The following is a 13,710-nucleotide window of genomic DNA, read 5'->3' as shown; positions in this document are numbered from 1 at the left end:
AGTCGACCATGGAAGACCGCCGGAGGCCGACCGCCGCCCCGGTGCTCCGCCGGGCCAGGGGGTGCCTCGCCGGGTCTTGGCCGCACAATACAGATCTGGCGTCCTCCTTACTCCCAACAGCTACAGACGCCCCACGGAGAAGCAGGCCACCAATGAGCTGCAGCAGATAGGCGGGAAACGAATGGAAAAGTAAGGATGGAGAGAGGCCGGGCGGCTCACCTGGCGCAGCCAGCAGAACGGCAAGGAAGACGGAACAGAGGGGCCGCTCGAGCCGAGGCTGTCCGTGCTGGTGCGCCACCGCGCTAGGGTCCCAACAAGGCAACATCGCCCTCGCGCTGGAGGCCTCCCACGTTGGAGAACAGATCCGCTCGGGCCAGTGCGGCACCGCGCCGGAGGCCTCCCGCGCTGGTCGCCACCCGCTACAGGGCGCCGATGCGCTAGGGTTCTCTCGCTGGAACTGTCTGGGTCGGAGCGCCGCCGTGCTAGGGATGTCGTGCGACTGTGCCACTGCGCCACAGGCCACGGTGCCAGAGCCGCCGACGCCGTGGCAGCTCCACACGGGGCTCGGAGGCCACGATGCCGGAGCCATGCGAGTGTGCCACTGCGCCGCAGGCCACGGCGCCAGAGCCGCCGACGCCGCGCCAGCTCCACACGGGGCCCGGAGGCCACGGTGCCGGAGCCGATCGCCGAAGCACTAAAACCAGACGTAATCGATTCTTTCTTACGTTTCAACCAGAGCTGACGGTGTATGAATTATATTGGATCTCCCGACATGGCGGTGCACTGCTTACGGTGGAAAAGTATTTTTTGCTGCTGCCAACCGTGGACGCTAATTTCCCTTGTACACTACTTGCCAGCCGCTACAATATAATAGTGTTTACTAGTATATTACCCGTGCTAACGCTATGATAATATTTGGAGAAATGCAAATGATCACTAAATCAACAAGTTACAAAACATCCATGTTTACAGTTTAGAATGTGCAGAACTACAACAGCATGCACCACTAAGTAATAGCTTTCAGTTTTTTTTAAAAAAAAGAGATAAGCATTCAGTCATCAAATTCATAGAATTCCACTACTAGAGAACAGACTTTAGAACGATATCCCAATTTGGCATTAGTCTCGGCATTTTTTGTCTCCGGGACTAAAGGTTCCTACCCAACGGTCGTCCACGGGGCAGGGATCTTTAGTCCTGGTTTGGGTGATGCCCCGGGAATAAAGATTAATCTTTAGTCCCAGTTTGGCCCCCTAACCGGGACTAATTATCCCGGCCTATAGACCAGCTCATTTCTTCCTCCCCAAGCCCGAGCCATTCCATTCAAACTCACTGCCTCTGTTCTTCAGCTTACTGTTGTTCTTGCTCTCTCCCCCTCCATTGGTGTTGCTCTTCGATTTTGGAGGTAACAAACTTAATCCTCTTATGTTTTATCAGTAGCTTATCTCATTTTGTGATGTAGATGCATGTGTAACTTTATATGTTGGACTTTATTATGATTTTATGTCATTTTTAGCTCAAAATCACATGATGATTTGCATATATGTTTGGATAAACAAAAGTTAAATTAGTTCATCAAAATCACTTGATAGTTTAGTATTGCTAGTATATGTAGTACATTTCATGGTTTAGTTAGATAAATAAATATTTTTATTTTTTTAATATATTACTTTAGAAATGAGAAATTTACAATAGTTTGCAAAAATAAGTATAGAAAGTAACTTGATATGGTGGATTTGATTATGATTTCTATGTCATTTTTAGCTCAAAATCACATGATGATTTACAATAGTAAAATCACTTGATAGTTTGGTATTTTACTATTATACATAGTACATATTTCATGGTTTAGTTAGATAAATAAATAATTTTAGTTTTGTTTAAATATATTATTTTAGAAAATGTGAAATTTACACTAGTTTGCAAAAATAAGTATAGAAAGTAGATGACAACTGGTACCGGATCCTCGGCCTCTCGTTCGGTTGCGAAACGACTGAGGTCAGAACTCCCTCTCATTATCTGCGGCAAGTGTAAGCAGAAGATTGTGATGGAGTACCGAGTCAAGAGACAGGGACCCAACAAGGGTCGTGTTTTCTACAAGTGCCCGGATCGCGATGTGAGTTTCTTACGCATTTGATTATTATGGCTAATTGACCTGCTTTTCTTGAATATTTTTGACTAAATATTTTTTGGCTTTAATTTCAGTGGGAGGGCAATGGATGCGATGGTTGGTACTGGGAGGAAGATTATGCTACATACGTGCAGAATTCGGGTGCGCTTGAGGTAGCGGCTGCTGATGATGAGGCAATGAGCCAGCAGGAGAAGCTTATTGATATTCAACAGACGAATGATTTGTCTGTTTTAGTTGCGTACGGTCACGAAATAATTATGTTACTAAAGTGCATTGTAGTTTTAGTTTGTTTAGTGATAGTTGGGATTGCTTACGTTGTAGCCAGACTTAGTTAATTAATCAACCGTGTGTGTGTTATCTATGTTGTGTAATAAAATACTTAATTATGTTCAAGGTTTTCATACTTTATCGTGTAATGCAGATTATGTCACGCCATTGGATGTACAATGCCGATCGCCGCTCCCAAGACTTTATTGAGGGCGTGCACTATTTCTTAGGTGTGGCCGAGGCAAATAAGCGGGATGATTTCATGTGCTGTCCATGTGCCCTATGTAAGAATTTAAAGGAATATTCAAGCTCAATGAGTCTTCATTCACATTTGCTTAAGTCAGGTTTCATGTCAAACTATATATGTTGGACTAAGCATGGAGAAAGCGGAGTCATGATGGAAGAAGGTGAAGGAGAAGATTTAGACATTGATGACATTATTGCTCAGTATGGTGCCTTTGATGATACTACAATGGGGGGAGATGAAGAAGAGGTAGCAGCAGAAGATGATCTCGGTGATGCTCTTGGCGATGCCATTCGTGATGCACAACAAGAATGCGAAAGTGAAAAAGAGAAAGTTAAGTTCGAGCGCATACTTGAGGATCATAGGAAGTTGCTATACCCGACGACCGAAGAGGGGCAAAAAAAGCTGGGTATAACACTGGAATTGCTACAGTGGAAGGCAAAGAATGGTGTATCCGATAAGGTATTTGGGAATTTATTGAACCTCATAAAGAAGATGCTTCCGAAGCCAAATGAATTGCCCACCACTACGTACGAAGCAAAAAAGGTTGTCTGCCCTTTGGGATTAAAAATTTAGAAGATACATGCATGTCCTAATGATTGCATCCTCTACCATGGCAATGAATACGAGAATTTGGATGAATGCCTGGTATGTAAAGTATCACGGTATAAGATCAGGCGCGATGATCCTGGTGACGTCGAGGGTGAACAACGTCCTAGAAAGAAAATCCCTGCCAAGGTTATGTGGTATGCTCCTATAATACCACGCTTAAAATGTTTGTTCAGAAATAAAGACCATGCAAAGTTGTTGCGGTGGCATAAAGAAGACCGTAAGGTAGACAATATGCTGAGACACCCAGCTGATGGGTCCCAGTGGAGAGCGATAGATAGGGAATTTCCAGAGTTTGCAAATGAGGCTAGAAACTTAAGGTTCGCCTTAAGTACAGATGGTATGAATCCTTTTGGGGAGCAGAGCACTAGTCATAGCACTTGGCTAGTTACTCTATGTATCTACAACCTTCCTCCATGGTTATGCATGAAGCGGAAGTTCATTATGATGCCGATCCTCATCCAAGGTCCGAGGCAACCTGGCAACGATATTGATGTCTATCTGAAGCCATTAGTTGAAGAACTTCTAGTTTTATGGAACAAACCAGGTGTACGTGTCTGGGATGAGTACAAACAAGAACACTTTGACCTACGAGCAATGTTGTTCGTAACAATCAATGATTGGCCTGCTTTAAGTAATCTTTCAGGTCAGAGAAACAAAGGATATAATGTATGCACATATTGTTTTGATGACCTTGACAGAATATATTTGAAAAGATGTCGAAAGGTCGTGTACCTTGGCCATCGTCGTTTCCTTCCTTTGAATCACCAAGTAAGAAAGAAAGGGAAGCATTTTAAAGGTAAGCCAGACCACCAAAAGAAGCCTCATAACCGAACCGGGGAAGATGTACTCGCAATGGTCAAGGATGTGAAAGTAGTATTTGGAAAGGGACAAGGCAGCGAATCTGTTCCCAAAGATGCTAAGAGACATGCACCCATGTGGAAGAAGAAGTCCATCTTTTGGGAGCTACCCTATTGGCAAGTCCTAGAGGTCCGCAATGTAATCGACGTGATGCACCTGACAAAGAATCTTTGTGTGAACCTATTAGGATTCATGGGTGTGTATGGGAAGCCAAAGGATTCACTTGAAGCACGCCAGGACTTGCAGGGCATGAAAGAACAAGACAACCTTCATCCAGAGAAGACAGATGATGGACGTCATTACTTAAGTCCTGCTAGCTACACGCTTAGCAAAGAAGAGAGGGACAGCATGTTCGAATGTCTAAGCAGCATCAAGGTCCCATCGGGATTCTCCTCCAATATAAAGGGTATAATAAATGTGTCAGAGAAAAAATTCCTAAACTTAAAGTCCCACGACTGCCACGTGCTTATGACGCAATTGCTTCTAGTTGCTTTAAGAGGAAATCTACCTCCACATGTACGTCTAGCCACCGTGAAGCTATGTGCATTCCTCAATGCAATTTCTCAGAAGGCAATCAATCCAGTGTAACTAGCTACTCTATAGAATGATGTGGTTCAATGTCTTGTCAGCTTTGAGTTGGTGTTCCCTCCATCCTTCTTTAATATCATGACACACCTCCTAGTTCATTTGGTGAAGGAGATTAGTATTCTTGGACCTGTGTTCTTACATAACATGTTCCCCTTTGAGAGGTTTATGGGAGTCTTGAAGAAATATGTGAAAGTCCATTCTAAGCCTGAAGGAAGCATCGCCCAAGGCTATGGAATAGAGGAGGTCATTGAGTTCTGTGTTGACTTTATTCCTGACCTTGCCCCGATTGCCGTTCCCGAATTGCGACACGAGGGGAGACTCAGTGGTAAAGGAACTTTAGGGAAGAAAACATATATTGGCATGGAAGATGATTATTTCAATAAAGCACACTACACAGTTCTTCAGAACTCATCATTGGTGCATCCGTACATCGAGATACATAAGGAGTTCTTACGATCCAAGTTTCTAGAGAAGACTGAAGCTTGGATTAGGCGTCAGCACATAGAAAGTTTCAGTGGTTGGTTGCGAAAAGAATGTCAAGGCGATGAAAATATTGATGAGCAACTGTATTTGTTGGCTAGGCAACCATCGTAGCATATCCTCACGTACCAAGGGTACGAGATAAATGGGAATACATTTTACACAGTTGCCCAAGATAAAAAGGAGCACCAATCAAAATAGTGGTGTTCGCATAGATGGCACAGATCCAAATGGGAATATACAAACATATTATGGCCGCATAGAAGAGATATGGAAACTAGACTATGAACCTAATTTTAAAGTCCCTTTGTTCCGGTGCCAATGGGTGAAGCTGACCGGAGGAGGGGTAACAGTCAACAAAGAGTATGGAATGACAACAGTGGACCTCAACAATATTGGGTACAAAGACGAACCATTCATCCTTGCTGCCGATGTGAGTCAGGTGTTCTATGTGAAAGACATGTCTACAAAATCAAAGAGAGGAAAAAACGAAGACATCAACTCAATGATCAATGAGCCAAAGCGCCACATAGTTCTTTCTGGGAAAATAAATATAGTGGGAATTGAAGACAAGTCAGACATGTCAGAAGATTATAAAAGAAATGTCTGAATTCCACCCTTCATAGTGAAGAAAGATCCAAGCATCATGTTAAATGATGAAGACACTCCATGGTTACGATAAGATCATAACCAAGGGTCATATGTCAAGAAGAAATTCACTGTTGTGCCCGCATGATACAACGATGCATGTTTAATATATTACGTTTTAGAGACGGATATTATGTAATATGTTATGACTTCACATTGTAATATGTTTAATATATGTTTCAAATTTCACAAGTGTGTGACATAGTTTCAGAAAAGTCTATATGAGATTTAAGAATTTGTGACTAGTGTTTGATAAAACTTTCTCAAATGGGAAAATGAGCTATGTAACAATTGTAGATCTTGCTGAGATGATCAAACTTCGTATTCAGAGTTTTTTCATCTGAGGTCATTTAGTGTCTCATTTGGGCAAGTTTGACCAAGTAAAATTTGGTCAAATGAAAAAACAACACTTTGACTTTAGTATTATGAACTCTAAATGACTTCAAATTGAAAAGTTTTGAATACCAAGTTTGTTAAACTCATCAAGATCTACAATTGTTGTTTTGGTCAACTTTCCATTTGAGATAGTTTGGATGGTTCAAATTTGTGATTTTTAAATTTTGATGCCTACAAACTAGTTTTCGGAACCATAGATTGTCTCCAATTGAAAAGTTTTGAATACCAAGTTTGTTAAACTCATCAAGATATACAATTGTTGTTTTGGTCAACTTTCCATTTGAGAAAGTTTAGATGGTTCAAATTTGTGATTTTTAAATTTCGACGCCTATAAACTAGTTTTTGGAACCCTAGATTGTCTCAAATTGAAAAGTTTTGAGTACCAAGTTTGTTCAGCTCATCAAGATCTACAATCCTTATATAGGCCATTTTTTTATTTGACAAAGTTTGAACAAAATGTAGTTCAAATTTCACAAGTGTGTGACATAGTTTTAGAAAGTCTATATGAGATTCAAGAATTTGTGACTAGTGTTTGATAAAACTTTCTCAAATGGGAAAATGAGCTATGTAACAATTGTAGATCTTGCTAAGATGATCAAACTTGGTATTCAGAGTTTTTTCATCTGAGGTCATTTAGTGTCTCATTTGAGCAAGTTTGACCAAGTCAAATTTGGTCAAATGAAAAAACAACACTTTGACTCTAGTATTATGAACTCTAAATGACTTAAAATTGAAAAGTTTTGAGTACCAAGTTTCTTAAACTCATCAAGATCTAAAATTGTTGTTTTGGTCAACTTTCCATTTGAGATAGTTTGTATGGTTCAAATTTGTGATTTTTAAATTTCAATGCCTACAAACTAGTTTTCGGAACCCTAGATTGTCTCAAATTGAAACATTTTGAATACCAAGTTTGTTCAGCTCATCAAGATATACAATTGTTGTTTTGGTCAACTTTCCATTTGAGAAAGTTTAGATAGCTCAAATTTGTGATTTTTAAATTTCGACGCCTACAAACTAGTTTTTGGAACCCTAGATTGTCTCAAATTGAAAAGTTTTGAATACCAAGTTTGTTCAGCTCATCAAGATCTACAATCCTTATATAGGACATTTTTCATTTGACAAAGTTTGAATAAAATGTAGTTCAAATTTCACAAGTGTATGACATAGTTTTAGAAAGTCTATATGAGATTCAAGAATTTGTGACTAGTGTTTGATAAAACTTTCTCAAATGGGAAAATGAGCTATGTAACAATTGTAGATCTTGCTGAGATGATCAAACTTGGTATTCAGAGTTTTTTCATCTGAGGTCATTTAGTGTCTCATTTGAGCAAGTTTGACCAAGTCAAATTTGGTCAAATGAAAAAACAACACTTTGACTCTAGTATTATGAACTCTAAATGACTTCAAATTGAAAAGTTTTGAGTACCAAGTTTCTTAAACTCATCAAGATTTACAATTGTTGTTTTGGTCAACTTTCCATTTGAGATAGTTTGTATGGTTCAAATTTGTGATTTTTAAATTTTGATGCCTACAAACTAGTTTTCGGAACCCTAGATTGTCTCAAATTGAAAAGTTTTGAATACCAAGTTTGTTCAGCTCATCAAGATATACAATTGGTGTTTTGGTCAACTTTCCATTTGAGAAAGTTTAGATAGCTCAAATTTGTGATTTTTAAATTTTGACGTCTACAAACTAGTTTTTGGAACCTTAGATTGTCTCAAATTGAAAAGTTTTGAATACCAAGTTTGTTCAGCTCATCAAGATCTACAATCCTTATATAGGACATTTTTTCATTTGATAAAGTTTGAATAAAATGTAGTTCAAATTTGACAAGTGTATGACATAGTTTTAGAAAGTCTATATGAGATTCAAGAATTTGTGACTAGTGTTTGATAAAACTTTCTCAAATAGGAAAATGAGCTATGTAACAATTGTAGATCTTGCTGAGATGATCAAACTTGGTATTCAGAGTTTTTTCATCTGAGGTCATTTAGTGTCTCATTTGAGCAAGTTTGACCAAGTCAAATTTGGTCAAATGAAAAAACAACACTTTGACTCTAGTATTATGAACTCTAAATGACTTCAAATTGAAAAGTTTTGAGTACCAAGTTTGTTAAGCTTATCAAGATCTACAATTGTTGTTTTGGTCAACTTTCCATTTGAGATAGTTTGGACGGTTCAAATTTGTGATTTTTAAATTTCGACGCCTACATATTAGTTTTCGGAACCCTAGATTGTCTCAAATTGAAAAGTTTTGAATACCAAGTTTGTTCAGTTCATCAAGATATACATTTGTTGTTTTGGTCAACTTTCGATTTGAGAAATTTTAGACCATTCAAATTTATGATTTTTAAATTTTGACGCCTACAAACTAGTTTTCGGAACCCTAGATTGTTTCAAATTGAAAAGTTTTGAATATTAAGTTTGTTCAACTCATCAAGATCTACAATCCTTTTGTAGGCCATTTTTTCATTTGAAAAAGTTGTAGAACAAAAATACTATATTTTCTTTATTTTTATAGGTTCAACAAAAATTTCCTGTCATTTTGGTCAAAAACCGAGAAAAAATTGAAACATTGACGTTACAATAATGTGATAATAAATTTCTAATCGAATAATATTAGTTTTATTAATTTTAAGTTACAAATATATTTTTGCATTAACAAAATACTTAGTATTAGTAATATCGGTGAGCGAAGCGCTGGCGGCGTGGGTGCCTAGGTCGAGAGCGAAGCGCTGGCGGCGTTCTGAGGGATCCTCGTGAGCGGCGGCGTAAGCGTAAGCATAAGAGGCGGCGGCATTTCTCAACCCAAAGGGGTATGTGGATGCTGCCGTCGCCAGACTTTGCTCCACCGGAATTGGCTCCTCAGGGAGTGGTGGAGTGGAGCTTGATGACTGGGCATCGCCGTGTGCCACCGATGATTTTCCTTTGTCCAAGCTCAGGCTAGACAGGTCCCCAGCCAGGGACCCTATGCCAATAGCTGGTCGTAGGATATCGGCGGGGAGCGGCGTGCTGCCTCGGATTCGCGTAGCGTTGGGGTGGTCTTGCTCGCGTCGTGCCTGGCGAGCGCGGCGAGAGCAGCCGCCCGGGCGCCGCCTACGCCTGGGCTGCCGGTGCATGACTTCGTCGTCAGTTGGTGGGGCTCAAGGAGTGAGGAGTACCATGTTGTACTCATGCCCTAGAGACATGAACTCTAGGCTCCCGAACCAAACCACCGTGCCGAGACGCAATGATCGTACGGGGTCTGCCATCCGAAACTTGCTGGGATGACGAAACTGACACGCAGAGGCCCCTACCTGGCGCGCCAACTGTCGGTGTTTCGGACCGGGGGGTCCTCAACCGACTAGTGAATTTATCCTGCATGTTCCCAATTCCAGATGGTGATGCAAAGAGACACAAGGTTTATACTGGTTCAGGCAATCGGTGCCCTACGTCCAGTCTGAGAGATCGATCTTGTATTCCTTGCACCGAAGTGCTTGTAGTAGGGGGTTATAAGCTGGGTGAGAGAGGGAGCTAGTCCCAGGTCTCGGCGAGATGTCATGTGGGCCGCTTGAGACGTTGCTCTTAGGCGGCTGGGATGAGTATGTGTGTGTGGGTTCTTCTCTGTCTGTCCCTTTTAAATGGCCCAAGTCCTCTCCTTTATAGCCTGAAGGGAGGACAAGGACGGTACATGTGCTAACTATACGGTGTCGTGGGAACAGAGGCGGCGTGTTCGGGCCCTGTAGCCTGTTCCTGTGGCGGCGCAGTCATCGGAGCGGTCTGTCCTTGGAGCACTGGGGCGATGTGTTGGTCACATCCGTCCCTGTGCGTCATGGGAGCTCCTGGGTTGCCTCGAAGCAGGTGCGGCGGCCGGGGTGCGGATCGTCGTGGATCGACTGTGGGCGAGGCCGAGGCTCGGTCGGTGCCGAGGCTGCACCATAGAGGGGGGCCTCAGTAGACATGAATCCCAAGATAGCTGAGACCTTGGTGCACAGTGCCGAGGCCCCGAGAGGGCGGCTGATCCGGTGTGCTAGCTTGGAGGCGGTGATGACCCAGACCAAGTTATCCGCGCAATGTTGTTTTTGAGGCGGGGATCATGGGGCATAGTGTAGTGTGGGCGCTGATCGTGGGCACAGCATTAGAACACAGTTGTCGGTAACCCCCGCCGTGCCCTGTCCTAGCCGGTATGGCGCTGATGCGACCTTAGGTCCCGTCGGCCATTCTACGGTGTCGAGCCATCGTCCGGCTGAGATTGTGGGAGTGGTTGGCGTATTAATGGGACATGACGTGCTGTCGGGGGGGTCAGTCGAGGCGGGGGCGACGGGTTATGGACGAACCGGCCTCGAGCGATAAGGAGAATAAGGCCTCGCGGGAGACGGAGATCGGACTCCTTGCCGAGGCCTTCCGCGAGAGGCCTCGCGCGAGTTGGAGATTGCACTCCCTGCTGAGGCCTTCCGTGAAAGGTCTCGCATGAGGCGAAGATTGCGTCAGGACACCGAGACCTCCTGTGTGAGGCCCAAGGCGGGGCGGAGAGCCTGGTAGGCTCGGACGTAGCCGATGAGGAGCCTACGGCTTAGCTTCTAGCTTGCTTTTTGGTGGGATTCGAGTGACCCTTTTGATATTTGCTCGGGGTACCTAGTTCTACGGTACCCGACAGTAGCCCCTGAGCCCCCGGAGAAGTGTGTGCACTCTCCTGGGGGTTTGCCGAGGCTTGGTTTATAGCCACTCCCGTAGGAATCGGGTTTTTGTTTCTTGAGGTTTCAGTGGGTGCGCGCGAGCGCACCCACCGGGTGTAGCCCCCGAGGCCCTGGAGGAGTGGAGTTACTCCTCCAGGGGCTTTTTCTTTCGTTTTCGCGTTTGAGCGAGGAGTTTTTATCGCATTTGCCGAGCCCACAAGCGCAAGTTCGGGTCGTGGGGGTCTCGGCGAGGCTGTAGGAAAAGCCCTCTAGCCTCCACACGGAGTGAGAGGTCCGTCAGGGGTTCCCCTGACTTTGGGTACAACCCTCACGCTTCCTTTTCGCTCGGAAGGAGGGGTGGAATGTGCCAGGCTACCCTCGGTGGGCACGAGCGTGGAGCACTTCCGGTGAGCTGTTATCGGGTGAGTCCGAGTGGAGGCCCGTACCCCATTTGCTAGGGGACGGCTAGCGGTCCAGAGACACACTCCAAGAGTACCAGAGGGTTTCTCTAGTGGGTGCCGAGGTCGTTCGCTGGGCCTCGGTGGCTCGGTGCCTCCCTACGGTGGGATCCCATTCGAAGACTTCCCCGCCGATCTCGGACATGACTTAGGGCACCCCGAGCGATTGTTCGCTCGAGCCTTGGCCATTCGTAGGCTCGCCCCAAGGTCGTCCCTGACTCTGTTGCCCTGGGGCGGCTGTCGAAACCTCTGGAGGCCTAGCCTTCAAACCCCTGGACCGTAACAGGCTCGGTGCCCTTTATCGTATTTGTAACGAAACTTCTAGCGTGGACTTAGACCATTTGTCTTTGTCTTGGGTATAGGAGGAGCCCCCGAGCCTCCGCTTGGAGCAAGAGGGCGATCAGGGGTCCCCTGGCTTTTTCACCCGACCCTCACGTGTCCTTTTCGTTCGGACAGAGGGTTTGCTTGCCGAGCCCATTCTGGTGCGAGCCATAGCCGCTGGTCTCGGCAAGGTTATAGGGAGAGCCCCTAGCCTCTGTGCGGAGGGAGAGGGCCGTCGGGAGTTCCCCTGGCTTTTTATACGCCCCTCGTGCGTGAGGGTTTGTTTGCCGAGGCCCCTTTGGGCGCGAACCCAGGTCGTGGGGTCTCGGCATATCTGCAGGAAGAGCCCCCTAGCCTCTGCATAGGGTGAGAGGGCTATCAGGAGCTCCCCTGTCTTTTTGTACGACCCTCACGCTTTCTTTTCGCTCGGAAGGAGGGTTTGTTTTGTCGAGCCCCTTCGAGTGCGAGCCGGGGTCGCTGGGTCTCGGCAAGGTTGCAGGAAGAGCCCCTTAGCCTCTGCATAGAGCGAGAAGGCCGTCGGGGGTTCCCCTGACTTTTCATACGACCCTCATGCTTCCTTTTCGCTCAGAAGGAGGGGTGGAATGTGCCTCGCTACCCTCGGTGGGCATGAGCGGTGGCACTTCCGGTGAGCTGTTATCGGGTAGTCCAAGTGGAGGCCCGAACCCCGTTCGCTAAGGGTCGGCTAGCGGTCCGAAGACGCACTCCAAGAGTACCTGAGGGTTTCTCTAGTGGGTGCCGAGGCCGTTCGCTGGGCCTCGGTGGCTCGGTGCCTCCCTACGGTGGGATCCCATTCGGAGACCCCCTGCCAGTCTCGGACATGACTTAGGGCGTCCCATGCATTTCGCTTGCTTGGGCCTCAGCCCCGTATAGGCTCGCCCGCGGTCGTCCCTGACTCTGTTGTCCTGGGGTGGCTGTCGAAACCCCCTGGGGGCCCAGCCTTCGAACCCTTGGACCGTAATAGGCTCAGAGCCTAGTTCCTTCATCTGAAAGGAATAGGCTGGGGGGAATAACTTCCCTATTGGCTCGGCAACGGGTGGCGCACCTTTTGAGGCGGTTTCCTGGGGAGGTGAAACGACGCCTGCTGCCGTAGTGGCCGAGCGTGACGTAGTGGATGGGACGTAACTGTTCCCGCAATTAATGAGAAAGGAGTGGGCGCGTGGGCGACAGAATCAGCTCGTGGTTAGCCGCGCCGGATCGGGGGGAAACTTCCCCGATTTCATCACCCGTTCATTTTGCCTTCCCCCTGCATAAATACTCAAAGAGTCTCGCCCCTCCTCACCTTCCCTTACCTGCGTTAGCCCTGCCTCCGTCGAGCCGTCGCTAGAGCAGCAGGTGATGGGAAGAAGAAGGGAGAAGAGCGAGCCAGGGAGTGAGCGAGAAAAAGCGAGAGCGTGGGAGAGAGGAAAACTCACAGCTGCATCTGATCCTTCCGTCGCACTCATGGCCGGTGACATCATCGTTGTCAAGGCGGACCTCGCTCGACCTCATTCCGTTTTCCATGGTGCAGAGTCAGAGGCAGAGGTTACTCAGGCAGCCGAGGTTTCCAGCGCGGTGCAGACGGTGCTCGAGACCGAGATCGGGGAGCACGAGGCGCTGAAACGTGTCGCCCTTTCCGCCTGCGAGGCCTTGGAGGTTGAAGGTGTTCAGTCAGGCAGCTCCCTTGGGAGCCGTTTGATTGCGCTGAGCAGCCAGATGCGCGAGCGTCTCTGAGGGGCGCTGCACACGGGTGTCAAGCGGGCGTTGGCCGTCATCTCCTCTCACTACCTTGGCGTCGACCTCCCGGCCATCAGTGATGGCTATGTCCTGCCTGATGATGACGAGGAGGCCGACGCGGCGGTCACGAAGCTGATGGAGGCGGTGGAAGGCCCTGGCATGGCGCTGGCGACGCTCTTCGAAGAGGAGGTGGTCCCTCCCCTCCCATCTACTGGTACTGGAGGCCCTGAGCCTTGACCTGGGCCCAAGGGGCCATGTAAAAATAGAGTAGGAATTATCTTTGTATCGTAACGCTTGTGGCCGTTGAGGCCTTTCTTTTTG

Source organism: Miscanthus floridulus, chromosome 3 (assembly GCF_019320115.1).
Source record: "Miscanthus floridulus cultivar M001 chromosome 3, ASM1932011v1, whole genome shotgun sequence".
NCBI classification, from domain to species: Eukaryota; Viridiplantae; Streptophyta; class Magnoliopsida; order Poales; family Poaceae; genus Miscanthus; species Miscanthus floridulus.
Note: the sequence above shows the minus strand (reverse complement) of the source record.